The following is an 18,814-nucleotide window of genomic DNA, read 5'->3' as shown; positions in this document are numbered from 1 at the left end:
CATACCCAGTGTGGAACACATTGCACCATGTTAAAACAGTGGATGTGGCTCTTAATGAGACATGGCGCATTATCACAGGATGTCTACACTGGAAAAATAATGCTTAGCCGGTATTGCACCACCTGACATCCTCTGGGAAGTAGCAACCAATAATGAAAGGACCAAGGCAGTGACATCTCTGGCTCATCCTCTCTTTGGATATCAGCCAGCACACCAACACCTTAAATCAAGAAATAGCTTTCTGAGATTTACAGAGATACTTGCAGGAAGACCTCAGCAAGCGAGAGTCCTAAAGTGGCAGGCTAAAATCCGGAACCTCAATCCATGGCTGATATCAAATGAGAGACTCCCTCCTGTGCACACAGAAAACTGGGCGACTTGGAAGGCGCTGAACAAACTGCGCTCTGGCACCATGAGATGCAGAGCCAATTGTAAGAAATGGGGCTACAAAGTGGAGTCCATGGCATTTGAGTGTGGAGAAGACCAAACCATAGACCACCTACTACAATTCAGTCTGATCCCTGCCACATGCACAATGGAGGACCTCTTACAGAAACTCCAAGTGGCCATCTATTGGTCAAAGGATATTTAGTATAATGCCAAGTTTTTAACTTTGTGTTTTTAAATACATTACAACTGTATCCTCTACTAGCTTTTGATGTGATAAATACGTAAATACTATATTGCAAGCCATTTTGCAATTTGGAGATGGATGGGATATTAAATAAATAAATGAACACTTCAATTGTATCTCAAGAGAGAGGAAAAATGTGTTAGTGCTTCTTCAAGGGAACAAAGAGAATAAAGGGACAAGAGAACAAAGAAAAAGAAGTCTCCTTCTCTAGATGTCTTCAGAAAGAGACTAGGTGACTACCTGCTGGGGATGCTCTAACTGGAGATTCTGCAATGAGCAGGCGGCTGATTCTATGGTCGATGAGGACCCTTCCATTTCTTTGATTCACCTGGAAGTATCCTATTTATTGTTGTGGCACCATATTATGTATTCTAAAGATTACTGCAAGGGCAATTGTCAGTGCTAAAACTTTCCTAATGTATATGTTTGGACAAAGTCAATTCATATGATTCTTGCTCCTGTTTCCATCTCAATAATTTTTACATCAACGTAGCCATATTAGTTACAACAGCTAAAGAGTAGGCAATCATCTGAACATAAGTAAACACTTGGGACAGAATACATTGAGGGAGTTGCAAAAGCAGACTCTATGTGTCATTTTATCACTCTTTGTAGTAATAATAGTAGGTAAATCTAGTTGCAGAAGCTGTAATGTTAATAGCACATTTATGAAAAGAAAGAAAAGATCATGGGAATGTATTCTTAAGACACCACATTTTGGTTTTAATTTATTCATTGTTTGGGCAGAGAAATATGAACAGTGTAGTCTGTTGTTACTCAGTGTGGAATTAGTGCCTGTTCAATTCTGAATTAAAATCTTGGCATGTGTTAACCATATGGAATAAATCAAAGGCTATAAATCCACATTTGTATTTGGAAAGATTTTTTTTGTTTCAGCAGTCTAATTGAAATGTTGGAATTTTTAAAAAGCAGGGGATAACTTTTTTTCGTAAGATGGGATAAACCAGCAAGCAGTGCATTTTATGGCAAACAAGATAAAGCATTTCCAATCTTATTTCAGGATGTTTATCATGCAATTGCCATATCTCATTTGTGGAATTTTATTGAGCAGAAAAGAGCCAATGTTAGTTTTCACTTTCATTGTTCATTTCATATAACAGAAAATCATGTGGAGCTGGAGCTGATAGAGGGAGCTCACCCGCCTCTCCCTGGATTTGAACCTGCGACCTGTCGGTCTTCAGTCCTGCCAGCACAAGGGTGTAACCCACTGCGCCACCAAAGGGGGGAATGGGAGATGTTGATCAAAACATCTGGAAAGTATTTTCCAGAGTTTCATTAATGATTTCAAAATGCTAGAGCTGTTACATACTTATAACAAAATCCTCTCCTATTAACAGTAGCCTTGTGGAGTCTAGAAAAGCAACCACATATTTATCACAATGTGCAAGTTTGATTGGAGCCATTAGAACCAAATCCTTTGGCCACTAGTCCAGAATGGCATACAAAGCATCAAAACATGTGGTATATAACTGGAATATTAATACAAGCAAGCATCTGCAGTCTACTGAAGTACACAGATATTTATAAAAGCACATCTCAGGGTAAGGACCTTATACCATGTGTATTGGGGTCGGAGGGTAGCATAATGAAATCATGGTGTTTAGTCCATTATTGTTAGAAATTGAAAGGTTATGCTATATATTACTTATCACATGTCTTCAGAATTTTCTGGTTTCCCCATTGTTAACCATTTTCATCCTTATCCCACGAGTGAGTGGATTGTCCACCCTCTCCTCCCCCTTTTTTTAAAAAAAGCAGAAAATGTCAAAAATTCAAATAACATGAAATTTAGCAAGCTAACAAGGTTGTAATATTTCTTAGTTTTAAGTATATATACATATAAATTACTGAAATGGATTGTGCAGCCACATTACAGCACAGCACTGGGGACTCACTGCTGGTAGACACTGCCCAAAGGTCAGCCCATTTGCCCACGTCATCCTATGCGTATCAATGCAGGCGATTCTGACGACTTCCATCCCATGTGTTTTTAGCAGTTTAGAAATGGAATGTAACACACCCCTAAGGATACTGAGATGATTTCTGATAGTCTTCTTCCCGCTCCCTTTTTGACACTATTTTTAACAATTACATGATGAATCCTGACAAGTGCAGGCAGGAAGTTCCCCTGCATCATGGGATGGGCTCCTTCGCTTTCCATTCAAAAATGGATTTAAACTGTTTAAAAACCGGGAAGGGGGAGTGTCTCATGGGATAAGGTCCTAGGTGGACATATCAGCACATAGACAATAGCTCATAGACAACAGCATCTACACATGGGACCTCAACACACTAGAGAATGTGATGAATCCACTTTAAATCTGGTTACTGCCTTCTGCAGAATTCTGGGGTTTGTAGTTTAGGGAGGAGCCTTTAACAGCCTCACTAAGCTACAAATCCCAGACTTCTGCAGGAGACAGAAACCAGATTTAAAGTGGATTCATTCTCTAGCGTGATGTAGTTCTTGGAACTATCTCTGCTAAAACAATAATGTAGCTGTGCTTTCATCTACATTTCTGTCCCCTTTCTTACAATTCTTGCAAATATTTCATGCCTAGTGCCACAATTTTAGGAAATCATCATATTTATTCCTTTCTGAAGTGAATTCCTTTTGAAAGGATGTGGACTTTTCTGTTTAAAAAGCTTCAGTAACTGTGGATTCTGCCTGAAAATGACCATAGGCAAGGTAAAACTGGTACCTGTCAACTTAATATTAAAATACAGGCCTTGGAGGTGCATATCAAATATGAGTATTTTCTACAGTTCTCCAGTAACATGAGGATAATCTAAAACTGGGGAATTCACACAAGGCATTTTTCCAGGTGGAATATCTCAGAATATTATCCTCTCACCTCATATATGTGGATTTTTAAAAAAAAAAATCAGTTATCTCTAGGAACAGTGATATGTCTGATATATCATCCACACGAGCATGAATATACGCAATATATAAATTCACACACATATATTATGTTCATATATATTCATATCTATAGATCTATTGATCAATTTATCTATCCATCCGTTCATATTTTGTGTGTGCATGTGTGTACGCATGTATGCATACTGTATGTGTTTGTACGTTTCCATCAGATTTGCCATAATTTTTGTTCTTGCGCTGTGCCACACTTGAAATGCAACCCCGAGCCATGCACGCTGACAGACTCCATTAGCATTAATGCTGTTCTCTTATCTTCTGCTCTCGCTCTTTTCCCCCGTTCTCTCCCTCCCTCCCTCCTCTGCCCCCCTCCTTTCTTTTCTGATGGTTCACTGACACAGTTGACAAGGCTGACACCGCCAATCAGCTTCTACTCAGCAAGGTCACTGTTCAGACTTGACTTGTGATTGGCTGCTGTGCTTCAGTGTGTTATTAGTGTCTGATTTGATCGGAGGCAGGGGGTGGTCTCCAATCAAACAGAGAAAAGGTCTTGGAGAAGGTAATTAAATCCTGTCAGAGGCAATTATCGGTTCCAGGGCCGTGACTCTGGCACTGAATGCAGATGAACTGACGCTCCATTCTTGTAGAAATTCAAGAGGGCTTCTGGCACAGATCAGTTAGACATAAAGGAAACAGCAGGCTTTTTGCAAACAATGCCGGTCTGTATTTTAACCTTTCTACACAGTTTCCCCCTCCCCTCCCCTCTTATTCTTAGGGCCCGGCTACCTCTGAAAACCATTTTTCCTCTTTCTTTCGCTCCTCACATTCTAATTAAATTCTTGTCAAGACCTACTCCCCCTTTCCAAAATATACATAAGGACAAATTATGGAAAACAACGACTTTCTCCAAATATGACATGCTGAAAGGGCCCTTCATCAAGTCAAAAAGGCCTTGGGCTATTATTATTGCTGCTGGTGCTGTTTTTGCTTTGGATCTTGTCCCTGCATCAAATATTGCATCTGGAATCTATTGCAGGTTGCAATCGTATGTGCATTTACCTGGAAATCAGACTTGGCAATATCAGTGGGACCCGTTTCTAAGTTAACATGCACAGAAATATGCTGCAAATTTACTTATGCATTCTCTCAATGCAACACAGCCAGCAAAGATTTTATCTTTTGACTGCCTTAGCATCTTTAACAAGCTGGCCAATACTACAAAGGCCACACTGAAATTACGATGGATGTGTTCAAATCTCAATTTGACTATTTTCTTTAGGAAGAAAGTATAAAAACCGAAGTTCAAAATGCATTTTACAGCTGGGATTTTAAAAGACTGAAAGCAAAATTGAGTCATTATTTGGAACAATGGGCTATGATTTTAGAATGATAGAATCATAGAGTTGGAAGAGATTCCAAAGGTCATTCAGTCCAACTGAATCCTGCCATGCAGGAAAAGTACAATCAAAGCACCCCCAAGAGATGGCCATCAGTCTCTGCTTAAAAACCTCCAGAGGAGGAGACTCTACCATACTTTGAGGCAACACACACCACTGCTGAACAGCTTCAACTGTCAGGAAGTTCTTCCTAATGTTTAGGGGGAATCATTTTTCCTGCAATTTGAATCCATTGCTTTGTGTCCAAAGTCTCCACAACAGCAGACAACAAGCTTGCCCCCTCTTCGGTGTGACCTTCTTTCAAATATTGAAACTTGCTTCTCATGCTCCCCGCCTCAGCCTTCTTTTCTCCAGGCTAAACACACCCAGCTCCTTAAGCCATTCATCATAGGATTTCCAGATATTTGCTCATTTTGGTTGCACTTCTCTGAACAAATCAATATCCTTCTTGAATTGTGGTGCCCAGAACTGGACATAGTAGTCCAGGTGGGATCTGACTAAAGCAAAATAGAGTGGGACTGTGACTTATACTAAATGATTATACCAGTTTTAGCATGGCAGTTTTTTCAGGGGTTTGGGATTCGATGATAGTTCATTAGAGAGTTAATCATGTTTATGTCCATTGAAACCACTGGAGTTAAAGGAGCCCCCAGTAGTGCAATGGGTTAAACCCTTGTGGTGGCAGGACTGCTGACCAAAAGATCTGTGGTTCAAATTTGGGGAGCAGGGTAAGCTCCTATCAGCTCCACCTTCCCATGTGGGGACAACAGAGAAGCCTCCCACAGGATGATAAAACATCCAAGCATCACCTGGGCAACATCCTTGCAGACGGCCAATTCTCTCATACCAGAAACAATTTGCAGTTTCTCAAGTCGCTCCTGACATGAAAAAAATGCCATGGTTGGGAAGCAACAAAGCACAGCCACCATCACCAATTTTCAAACAGGTATTGCAAAAGAACTGGACCAGCACCATGATGGATAAAATATTGCATTGGATCTGTATTTAAGTTGACCCCGGTTTTTGGGGTTAATTTTTTTTTACTTATACATGACTATACATGATGTAGCACTAGTGGTATTTTTTCAAGCTTTTTAATATACACAATTTTTCCTGAAAAGGACGAAGCAAGATGTGAAGATACCATCACCAGGTGCTTTGAGGGAAGGGGCAGTGCTTGTTTCTCCTGTTGCCTCTGGCTCGGCTCCTGTGGACTTACTCCTGGCAGAACTGAGGCCCTGACTCTGGAGCTCAAGGCCAGCAACAACACCTGCTTGCCTCAGAGGCTGGGGCATAAAAAGAACCATGCCTGCAGGGCCTCAGGTCAAAGCAAGATGTGAAGGACCATCACCAGGAGCTTTGGGGGAAGGGGCAGCGTTTGTTTCCTTTGCTACCTCAGCTTCTAGGGACTCACTCAGCTTCTGAGGACCGCTTGGAACTGCTGGACTCTATCTTGACTGGCCTCCATTTCAGCATCCTTGGGTCAACAGAGAGATACCAACATTTGTTTCTTCCAGCCATGGCCCTTGATTCACCTGAGCCCTCTCTTGAGTGAACACTGCCATCTCATTCTTCCCCTGATGGAATTTCTGCTCTGTTAAAACGATGATTTAATATGTTTTATTGCATTTATATGTTTTAATCGTTTTATAATTTGATATGTTATATTTATTATTTGTTGTATGATGCGGCATTGAATGTTGCCATAATCTGTAAGCCGCTCTGAGTCCCCTTCAGGGTTGATAAGAGTGGGGTATAAATACAGTAAGTAAGTAAGTAAATAAAAAATATTTATCCTATGTACATTTATTTATTATTTGTGTACAATTATTCTGTTTCTTCCAAAAAATAGAGTGAAGATTAAAATTAAATTGTTCTTTGAGGTTAAAAATGTCAAACATTATTTGACAGTGTTCATGAAATTATTATTATCATCATTATCCACCATTCTCTGCCTTCTACAAGTGAATCAGGAAAACAAGGTAATGAAGTAGTTGTTTCTATCAACTCTGAAAGGCTATCTTTGATTATTTCAAAAACAGGATTTTCTCTAACATAAATTTCAGGAACTCACTAGCCAATCATGTTATTTTTTCTTTCCCGTACATGTCACATTTCAAATTCATTTTGACAGCTAAACAATGTTTCCTTTATTTCATTATAGTTCTCTTATCTGGAGTCAAGGCTTCATGACAATTTCAAAGAAAGGAAAATAAAGAACGATCTTCTGGCAGATAGGTACCTTATTTTTTAAGAGATCTCTTGCAGATATGTTGGTAAACACTCCAGCTGTGTTTCATTTGATTTAAAGACAATATCCAGCTCTGATAGTTTTATAACCAGACCTACTGCAGGTTCTGTGTTTGTGTCTCCACTTTGGAAAAACTACATCAAAACAAGGTTTTAGACCTATGCTGTTATAGTAAAAAAACAAAAACAACAACAGATTATTTGAAACTTTTTTCTTCATTTCCACAAGAGCTTTTGGTCTAAATTCACGTTCTTTATACTGTGCCAGATTATTGGTCCATCTAGCCCTGAACTCTCTGCACCAGGATGGTACCTTCCAAATGTTTTGGCTATAACTTTCATTATTTCTGTTGATTACTTGAGCTGAAAGATTGGTCTAAAACAGGGATCCCCAAACTAAGGCCCACAGGCCAGATGTGGCCCTCCAAGGCCCCATCCTAACTTTAGACTGAGGGTCGCCCTATGTCTGTAACAACTTGGAGGCATACAACAACAATAATAATCCTATTTAACTTGACTATCTCACCAGCCAAAAGCAGACCCACATTTCCTATTGAAATACTGGGAAGTTTATGTTGGTCAAAATTGTTCTCCATTTTAAATATTGCATTGTTCTTTCATGTTGTTGTTTTGTTTTGTTTTTTGCACTACATGTGCAGTGTGCCTAGGAATTTGTTTTTGTTTTTTCAAACTATAGTCTGTTCTCTCCCACCCCACAAACTACCTGAGGGAAAGTGACCTGGCCCTCTGCCTAAAATATTTGAGGACCCCGTGTCTAAAATACCTGGAAGGAAGTATCTAGAAGTATACACTGTGGGTTAGCTGATCTTGCTAAGTTCTTTACAGTTTTACTACCTGAGATTCTTTTGACTGAATATGTTCAACTTGAACCTGGGACTTTCAGAATCCAATATACGTGCTCCAGCATGGGATTTTGGGCCCTTGTGACTCCCAGCATGGAAAAGACAGATTTCTGTGATTAAAATCCTATACTTCAGAAACAGTGAATTATAAAAGCGTTAAAGTAAAAACACTGGGATAGTTGAAGACATTCTTAGCTTTTGACACCAGTGTTCAGCCATAAAACCCGCCTCTTCTTTTGTAGGAGTAGTCATCAGTCTCTTTGGAAGGCATTTTCATTTTCCCTTCAAGAAACCTATTACTTGATTGTGCAATACCTGTTACTGGCCTACCACTTCCTCACAATAAAGCTATCAAATGGGTAAAGTCTGCCAATAGCCCCTGATTGCACTGCAATCCCAAAACATATCGCAGTGCGATAAGGTCTCCAGCTTCTGTGGTGGTATCCACTACTCTCTCCAAGGAAATTGTTTTTTCCTCCCTCCATAGCATTTCACAATAAAAGCAAAAAGGGGATGGAGCAGCACAATGGTAGGGTGGATTTACATTATCCATCTGGAAATGAAGCTTTGCATAGCCGGTGTCACAATTACATGATACCAGTGGCTGTGAGATGTTGTCCATCATCGTGATGGGAAGTAGCCACTACCCCATGCCATGAAAATGCCTCAAGGATAGCAGCTCACATGTGGTAAGGTCCTTAGTCTTAGTCTGCTCGTCATGACATGCTTAAGAAACTAGATAAGGTTTTTTGTACCTTTCAGCTAGTCGTCTGAACGTGTCACTAATATGTATTTTGTTTAATGGTCAGCATGAATGCTCATGCATTTTTCTGAGGAAGCTTGACTTCTAGCCACAGGTTTCTAACTTGTCAAGTCATATTTTAATGACTAAGATGAAGGGCATGCTTATCAAGTTTGCAGATGATACCAAATTGGGTGGAATAGCTGATACTACAGAGGACAGGATCGGAATTCAAAAGGACCTCAAGAGATAGAGAACTGACCAAAGCTAACAAAATGAATTTCAACAAGAAGTGCAGGATACTTCACTTAGGCAGAAAACATGAAATGTATAGATATAGGATGGGTGATGGCTGACTCAGTCCATGTGAAAGAGATCTTGGAGTCTTAGTGGATAATAAGTTGAACATGAGTCAAAAGTGTGATGTAGCAGCTTAAAAAGTCAATGAGATTTTGGGCTGCATCAAAAGGAGTATAGTATCTAGACTGAGGGAAGTCATGGTGCCTCTCTAGTCTGCTTTGGTCAGACCCCACCTAGAATAATGTGTCCACAATTTAGAAGATATATTGACAAGCTGGAACGTGTCCATAGAAGAGCAACTAAAATAATCAAATGTCTGGAGACCATGGCCTGCAGAAGAGTTGACTGAGAAGACATGATAGCAAAGTTTAAATATCCAAAAGGCTGTCATAAGGAAGATGGAGTAGGCTTGTTTTCCACTGCCCTGGAGACTAGGATTCAGAGCAATGGGTTGAAATTACAGGAAAGGAGATTCCACCTGAACATAAGGAAGAATGTCCTGACTGTATGAGCTGTTCAACAGTGGAACTCTCTGTCTCAGAGGTGGCGGAAGCTTTTTCCTTGGAGGCTTTTAAACAGAGACTGAATGGCTCTTGAGAAAAATATTTTTACACTTTACGTGCTCAAGATTTATTGTCTTTCATTATAAACACTTACTTTGTATCCTTGCTGAAACACACTGAGGTAAGGACAACTGTGAGGGATCTAAGCATGGGGTTATAGAATATCTACCATTTAACTGTTTTACCAGTAGATGAACAGTTGGAATGGCATAAGTTCACAAAGGGAGAGGAAAAAACATTTTATAATGGCTTTTCCTTTTTTCTTCTTCTACTACATATAAAACATGTGCAGTGTGCCTAGGAATTTGTTTTTGTTTTTTCAAACTATAATCTGGCCCAGTGTAGAATCCTTCTACAAGTCTATGGAACATAATTTAGGACTTCTTCTTAATAAAGATGGTCACAAATTTTTGTTCTTAGGATTGTGAATGTAAGCCTTGTGCCAACCTACACTGGAGGCTATGACACAAAAAGAAAAATGGAGACAAATTACACTGTCCTTTATTCAAGACCGATTTTTAATGCAGCATCTTAATGAATTAGTCCAGACCTGGTTCAAACACAAATCTACACTGTATAATGAATGCAGATCAATACCACTTTAACTCACGTGGTTCAATGCTATGGAATCATGGGGGTGGTAGTTTGGTGAGGCACCAGGACTCACTTGTAGAAAAGGCTAAAGACTTTGTAGAACGACAACTTCTATGATTCTCTAGCACTGAGCCTATAAGCATTGACCTCCTCTCTGTCTGTTATAGCATTGCTTCTGGTCTTTTTGGATGCTCAGTTGGGGAAATAGTTGCTGTGGCCAGCTCCCAAGGCAACATTGGTGCTTTTCCTTCTCTATGACTGACCTTCAACCTGCTCTCAATTTATACTTGAGTTTGACTTATGCACTAATATACTGTATATGGTAGCCTAAAGCATCTGTTATTCACCAGCCGCCCCCCATCCAAGTACCAACAAAGGCTGATTCTACTTAGTTCCCCAAATCCAAAAAGATCTGGTGCCTTTAGGGTATTACAACTGGCATACTGCAGAAGCATACACTCCTAGAATTCACTGGACTGTACAGTAACCAGGATTGCTTACATTGCTATGCAGAAGTAGCACTGTGCGTCCTTTTTTATCTTTCTTTCTCTCTCACTGAAAAAAGTGTTGCTTTGGTCTGGCTGTCAGGGCTACCGCAGGCATTTTTCAGCACAGTGACAGGCTTTCTGAGGTTACTTGCTGACATCCTGCTATTCTTTAGTAACACTAGCTTACTGTAAGTAGTGCTTCTTCTAACCTGAGTTTGATTGAGAAAGAGGTAACAAAGCCTGCAGAGCCTGTGAGAAAGGGTCACAGAGGGAAACTGTTTCTATTAACTTCCTTGCCTTTGAAACCTTCTCTTTATGGGTCATGATTTACATTTTTGAGAATGAACTCAGATGAACACAAGCAGCTAACATTGGCTTCAAGGCCACTGCACAGCAGCCTCCTTCAAGAAATGCTTTGCTTTTTCAGTTCGTAAGACCAAATGAGGGCAAAAAGAGTGGGGAGACTTGTTCTACTAGCTTTGGAATTATTTTTCACCACACACATATGTATTATGTAGCAGCCTAAACGTTATCTGCCTTCCATTCATTTCCAATTTATAGTGACCCTAATCTGAACCTGTCAAGGGGTTTTCTGGGGTGAGTCATCCAAGGACACCCAATGGGTTTCCATAGCCAAGTGGGAAATTGAACCCTGGTCTTTAAAGTCAGTCAAATGTTCATACTGTTACACTGTGTTGGTTATCTCCTCCTCCCCCTCCCCCCCCCCCCCCGTGCACATGCCAGTTTCTAGACACTTTTAAAAGAAAAAGGACACAATATATGACAGAGTCCATCTCATGACAGAGGGGAACTTCCTGCCTATGTCTGTAATGCCTCATTAGAAAAGTGTTTCGTAAGTGTTAGACAAGGGGGGGAGGGGAGAAAAGACAGTCAGAGATCATCTTCTGAGCTCAAGAATCGCTACAAAACTGGAGAAAAGGTGGGGAAACACGTTGGATGGGATACATCAAATTTGCCCATGTTGACTCGCTTCAGTGACATGGATTAAAGGCGGTCCCCTACCAAGCATTGACAGTTCTCTCCCAAAATCCTGATTCATGATCCTGGTATGGTCATTATTAAAAATTAATCACAAGAAATAATGAAATTTCAAAATATCTTTGTTTTTCCCGTCATTTCTCCATCATAGCGTTCTTGGCTTTTGAAGTTATGGCACTACTTGTTGTTTTTTTTAAAAGTTTTAGACTTCCGTGATAGAGAGTACTAAGACTGAGAGAAAAGTCCAGTATCCAAAGTGGTGTCTAGCCTTGGGTCTACTCTAGAGTAGCAGGATTGGAGGGGAAAATCAAGTATCCTCAAAGGTTTTTTTCTCCAGTGTTGTTTGGAGTGGGCGGGATCTGCACTCACTTGTGTGATAAATCTGAAAATGTGATGAGGTTGTAAATATGGCATGTTGGGCTTTGAAGGCAGATGAGGAAGCATATTGATTACCAACAAATCAAATGGTTCTTGCATTTTCTCCCCAGTGTGCATTTCAAATTAATGTTGAACTTTGCTAATGTAATGATACTTTCATCTCATCTTCTCTATTCACCCAGGTTTCTGGGAGATCTGAATAATAATGAATGTGAAGAAATGATTTTCTTTCTATTTATTATGCATTTGTATTTTAAAGGCACCAAGATTTGCCAGATAGGCTAGCTGGTAGTCTAAACACCAGCAACATACTTTCCTCCTTTTATAAGCTTATCTAACAGACCGAGCACGTAATCACAGCATGTAACAACATACAATTTTAGTTGAGCTTAAAAGGAATTCTTCTTGTTCAAGGATATCAGATATGGATATCTAATGACACTGTAGTATTAGGGTGTAATCCTCAATTTGTACATTCTTCCAGGAAAATGAAAAACCAAGGGCCAAACTGTATGTGATGTTAGTCATGCTTGTAAAATAAGCACATTTAATCTGCCTATTTTTACAGGGAGAAAAGAAGCAACTCTTTTGGAAGCAGGTAACAGACAATTTGGAATGAGAAGAGAAGGTCCATCAAAAAGTAGAACAGGACCCCAATCAAGTAAAAGGCAACAGCCTCACAGCTGCTCTTTTTTGCTCCCCAGACTGAAGGATTTAGGTAATACTTATTTGAGTAGTTAATTAATAGCTCTCATAGCTCCAAACCATAGATCAATTACTGCTCATCCAAGTATTTTTATTTACAGTACAATCCCCATATCTGTGGAGGATATGTTCCTGGATTTCACATGGATATACGAAACTGCATCTAATAGGAAACCTATTGATTCCATGATTCTGTCATAAGCCCCCTTTATTTGTTCTTATCTAGTCCATTACTGCATGCAGATATTCATTCATGTCTCTCACAGTCTCACCTGGATTTGGAGAAAAGAAGAAGCAGAGCTAGGTGCCATCTTAATATTGTAGCACCTCACTTTACATCACATTTTGGGCAGCACTGGGCTATTAAGGATTCTTTCAAATTTCGTCATGGTCCTGGCTGCAACACTAAAGAAGATTCAATGGTGTTTAGAATGGTTTTACCACCATTATTTGTCCAGTATAATCTGATAGAGATTCAGCTTGTGTTCAGTCATACTTGGCATAAATTATCCTCCAATGGTATTCTAGCTGTCTCCCCTCCTATTTTACAGACCTCTGCTCATGCATAGATTCCTAATCCTCAGTATCCCAATATCTCAGTAGTCAGCACATCTTTTACTCCAAAGATTTCTGTTCTCTTCAGATCTCTTCTATGGGATGTTCCCAATTTCTGTAAGTAACTTAATTTTATTATTTATTGTGGCGGAGTGGGTGTTCCCCTCTAAAGGACTATTTTGCACCATATGTTCTCAATTGCCGGCTTAAAAATGATTTAAAATGCCTTCATTTTTTTCTGTACATAAGAAACAAGGATTTTATAAAACATGAATGAGTTGTCTGATTTGTTCCACATTAATAATTACACTAGAGTCTCTTAATGCTTGATAGTCACATCAGTGGATTCCAATACCATCACAAGGTCCAGTGTATTGAATTATTTATTAAATTTAGTCTCAGCTTGAAAGAAAGCTCCTTTCAATAATTTACCAATTTGGCACAATGCGCCCTAGCCTGTAGACTGACTATAAATATGTATGCATATAAATACATTCTGTTTTTGCAAGGGGATTTCCAAACAGTTTTAATGTGCAAAACAAAGAACCCCCCACTGCCCTGTTAGATAGTAAGTACTGTTAATAATATGCAGTTTTTAAAACATACACTTTTTAAAATCCAACAAGAACAGAAGCTATTGTAACAAAAGACTTTGCATACATTTTGATATACAAATTCCATTGATTCATTAACAACTGAATTTAGGACATTGGGTTGGACCAGGCATTTCAACCCCCACTAGTCAAAGCTTTCTTGTGTGAAAGTACCTCTCACACTATTCTGGAAGAACACTCTCAACTCTCTTTTTCAGATTTTGTTTGGATGTAGAAAACATCAGGGGATAGTGATCAACAAAGACTGCCTCTTTTTGCATACCCTGGCAAATCTGCATTCTGCAGATGGAACAAGCTATTTCACCTCTAGGAACCCCATTCTGTCTCCAAATCTTAGTTAGTGTGTGGAATTCACTGCAACACAATTTAGTAATCATAACTGGCTTAGGTTGCCTTAAAATATTAGACATATTCAAAGAGTATGAAGATTTTTAAATGTCTACTAGTTGCAATATGTGCAAGTATGGTGGACTAGAATTAAGGAGAGGAGAATGATGGACTAAGACAGGGGTCCTCAAACTTTTTAAACAGAGGGCCAGGTCACAGTCCCTCAAACTGTTGGAGGGCCGGATTATAATTTGAAAAAAAGAAGAAGAATGAATTCCTGTGCACTCTGCACATATCTTATTTGTAGTGCAAAAAACACTTTAAAACAATAGGATAATTAAAATGAAGAACAATTTTAACAAATATAAACTTATTAGTATTTCAATGGGAAGTGTGGGCCTGCTTTTGGCTGATGAAATAGGATTGTTGTTGTGTGCTTTCAAGTGATTTCAGACTTAGGCAGACCCTGAGCGAGGGCTAGGTAAATGACCTTGGAGGGCCGTATCTGACCCCCAGGCCTTAGTTTGAGGACCCCTGGACTAAGATTATGGGAGAAGAGAGTTTAAACCCCACCCACTAGATAGCCTTCAAGTCACCCTCTTCCCTGCCTAAAAGGAAAAATATGGCAAACCTCCTCTGAATAAATATTGTCAAGAAAACCTTGGAGAAGATTATATAACTTATCGGTTACAGGCACATAACTGATAAACAAATGGAACATCTAGATTTAAAAATATTATGCCATACCAAAAATATGACCATAATCCAGTGATTACCCACAATATCCATCCCAAGCCTAAGAGTCTGGTATCCTATCCACTTCCATTGTTGTTCTCCATGGCACTAAAACATCCCAAGGTTTTCCATCTCTCTATAGAATCATTTTAAAGAGATACGGAGGACTATAGAGGTGAGAATGAATCTGACAGAAGTGTTGGGCTTCAATGAAATGACACCATTAGAGCAAGAGCTATGAAAATGAAATTATGATTTATGAAAATGGGATAACAGCAATTCACCTGCTTACTCTACAGAGTTGCTTTTTCTTCTTCCTGAGAGAATGTTGGGAAGCTGCTTTGGCGGCCCTCTCCATGCTCCTCGCCAACGCCACCTCGCGGTTCTTCACCAGCCACACACACATCTGTCTGTGAGTAACTCAGCAACTCAAGTCTGTGGCAGAATATAGTGTTCCTTCACTACTTGTATTTTAAATTTTTTTTTTACAAAAACCACAAAACAGCGAGTCCGCGGTAAGCGAACCACAAAGTACCGAGGGAACACTGTACTTGGATGAGAGACCCCCAGCCAACACTATAGGGTGCATTTTAGAGGATGGAACTGGAAGAAACCCACCTCTGAGTATTCCTTTCTGGAAAAAACCCTATGAAACTCCTGAGGTCACCATAAGTCAAAATTTGGAGACATACACACAGACACATTCTTCACCATGCAATTACTGTCAGATTTCTAATTTTATTTTTATATTTTATTTTTAAATTCTCTTAATCCACCAGTAACTCCAAAATGTAAAACAGGATCAGATCCTGGGATATAGTGCAGTGCAGTGCAGTGTAGACCTCAGAAGGGATGAAGTCAGATGACTTCTTGTGTGAGAGAGTTCCCCATTTAGGTTGCTGCTATAGAGGAAAGCCGTGTCCTGCCCCCCATCTCCCCACACCAGCATCATGTCATGGGGTGGTGGAACCAACAACAGAGCCTTTGCTCATTATCTCAAATTCCAAGCAGACTCATGGGGATATCAACCATATTGATAAGCTATTTGCAGAGGGGGGAGTAGTAGCAGTCTTTATGATCTCAAAACAGAAATGAAAGCTAAATCTGACTCCCACCAACCCCCCCCCCCCCCATCCCAGGTCTTACAAATAAAGGTTAGTTTTTGCAATTAAAAACAAACCAATTTTCTGAAAAGAAAAATGGAATTTCCTTTTCTCAACTCAATTTTCTCAACTCAAATACAAGCAGGTAAAAGAGATTTAGTTTCCTTCCAAGCATTTCCAGCAGTACTGACCTCTGTATACATCCGAGTACCTAAACCAATTGTAAAGGTAGTCCTGTAAATGCAAACAAGTTCAGTATTGATCTGCTGTGGAAGAGATTTGAGCCTGAACACTAAAATATAACAAATGGGGTGGAGGTAAAGGGGAGACCAGCTCGATTAGAAGCTTGCTTTTCTATTATTTTGTTCTTGGAGTGGTGAGCTCTTACACAATGGTCCTTGAAAAGGAGTTGTACATACAGCAAAGCTTAGCATTCCACTGAAAGCAGATAATAACTCTAGGTCACCCAGGTGTGTGTGAACCGGAATATTCCCCAGCAAGGGCAGTCAGCCTTACATAGAATAATAATTTAGAACAGATAGCTGGTCTGCTATCAAATTCATGTTGTAAGGTTCTGGACGAGTTACTGTTATTTAGTCTTAGTAGTCCAACTGTAAAATAGGGACAATTTGACCTACTTCACAAAGAGTTTGCAAGAATAAAAATGACAAATACCTTGATTTAGAGCTAAGGCAGGTCATTGCATTTTTTCCCTCTGTAAGGTGAGCTCCCTCCTTCCACAAATTCACATTTTAAAAAACAATCTAAGTTTCAAATGAAATTAAAAGCTTTGGAAGGAGAATAAAGAATGGTTATTGACTTATTAAAAAAAACACACACACAGCTCCTGCTTATATACCAATTCATTTTAAGCAAATTTTGAGTGTGTTAGTTCTTATATCTTTGTATATGCCTTTCTCTGTATTTGCTCTAGTTATTGTAAGCTGCTTTGAATCTCAGTTTGAGGAAAGGGGAGGATATTCAATATGACTATCTGCAGGGGGAACATTCATATGACATGCTTTGCCCATCGTACACCGCTTCCTTGTCCCTTTCACCATGGAGTCCATTACATGACACACATCTATTTCTGGTAGGGCTCCGTAGTTAAAGGGGTGAGGAAGAGACATACACCACCGTGGCAGCAACACAGGAGGCTTCCCATGTTGCCTTTGCTACAATGGCAACATGGGGAATGTGGAGTTCTGGAATAGATATTTTCCTCAGATTTACTGGTATATTTGGCATTATATATGACATTAGATTTCATCAGGTAATTTCAGTATTAAAAATTGGTACAGTAAGCCTCAGCCTATGGAAGCCTTGGTTGTACGACAGGATGTTTTGGTTTGCTTGTTAGCTCAGACCTTTAAAAGGATGAAGAATGCACCTTTTCATACTTTGTGGGCATAACTTCAGTTTACACAGTTTAAGATCTACATCAGATGAAGCATTTTGGTTAATTTTATCTGAGAAGTTCCCAATTTCAAATGCTTATGAGATAAGATTAAAAATGAAACACTCTGAATCTAAAGTCCAGGAAGTCCAATATAATTTCACCTTTCACATCCTGCTTTGCTCTTTAGCTGCTGAATTCCATAGCTCCCAAGAGCCAACTTACAGAGGTGCTGTGCTGTTTGATTTGGCACTGTTCAAGGGCCTTGGCAGATGATCAAATAAAGGGCACAGAAGAGCAAGAAAAGCCTTAAGAAACAGTCTGGGTTGCTGCTGTGGAGGAAAAAGAAAACCCAGAAAAGAGCTGTGCCTATTAGACCATCATACATTTTACCCAGTTTAACTTTTTATGTCTCCACAAAATACATATTTCATTTCCAGATCCTTTCTATGCTTACTCTGAAGTAATCCCAAATAAATGTGCATAGGTTTATATATGGTTTGTTCAGCAGACTTCCTTATTAGTTTTACTTTCTGTGTCAACTCTGGAATGCTTGGAGATTTGTTTTACCATTGCAGTATCCTCCAAGAGACCAAAACATTTGGGGCTTACGGTCTTACTGCTGTATTGAGAAAATTTTTATCTTAAGATAAAATTTACCTTTCCTTGTCTTTTTCTGCATGAGCTCTTAAGTCTTAAACCATAAGGTCTTCAAAGCATTCCAACTCTTAGTATCATAAACTGGCCTAGATATCCTTTTACCTAATTCAGAACTCTGGGGAGGAATGCAACATAAATTTGAGGATTTCAAAAGAACTTTTGCTTGTTCAGAAATACTCAGAAAGAACACACTTTCTACAGTCCAGAGAGTCTCATTGCTTGGCAGACAATAGCATTAACAAAATATTGCTAAACATTCAGTAGTATACATGATGTATAAAATTTTGTGTGATCCATTTGACCATGTTTATTTTGTCAACAGTCCCTTAGATATTCTAAAAGCAAGGAGAAGATAAATCCCAGGAGAACAGTTTTCCCAGGAATTTCAAATGTTCGTTGCAGATTTTCACCAGCCTTTGCTCAACCAGCTTACATTGCAACTGGGACCTCAAAACTGAAGGGCAATATAGTTCACTATATCCTACTCTATTTCACAGATGAAAACAGGACATATGTAGCCAAGCAACATCAGCACATGGTCAAGATAGCATAAAATATTGAGTACAGTTTTTGCACATTTTGGTAGGCATGTTCCTCAATGCATCTATTTTT

The 18,814-nt window shown here is 39.4% G+C and overlaps 1 long non-coding RNA gene across 1 annotated transcript; it reads left to right on the top strand.

Annotated features, from left to right (window-relative positions):
* Positions 1–4,030: 4,030 nt before the first annotated feature.
* On the top strand, positions 4,031–15,475 carry LOC132769346 (uncharacterized). The gene is made up of 4 exons (XR_009630838.2): positions 4,031–4,092; positions 7,095–7,168; positions 12,676–12,825; positions 15,343–15,475. It is a non-coding gene; the product is annotated as an uncharacterized lncRNA (long non-coding RNA).
* Positions 15,476–18,814: the final 3,339 nt, after the last annotated feature.

The sequence above is a fragment of the Anolis sagrei genome, chromosome 1, assembly GCF_037176765.1.
Source record: "Anolis sagrei isolate rAnoSag1 chromosome 1, rAnoSag1.mat, whole genome shotgun sequence".
Lineage (NCBI taxonomy): Eukaryota > Metazoa > Chordata > Lepidosauria > Squamata > Dactyloidae > Anolis > Anolis sagrei.
This window is presented reverse-complemented; position numbering and strand designations above follow the sequence as displayed.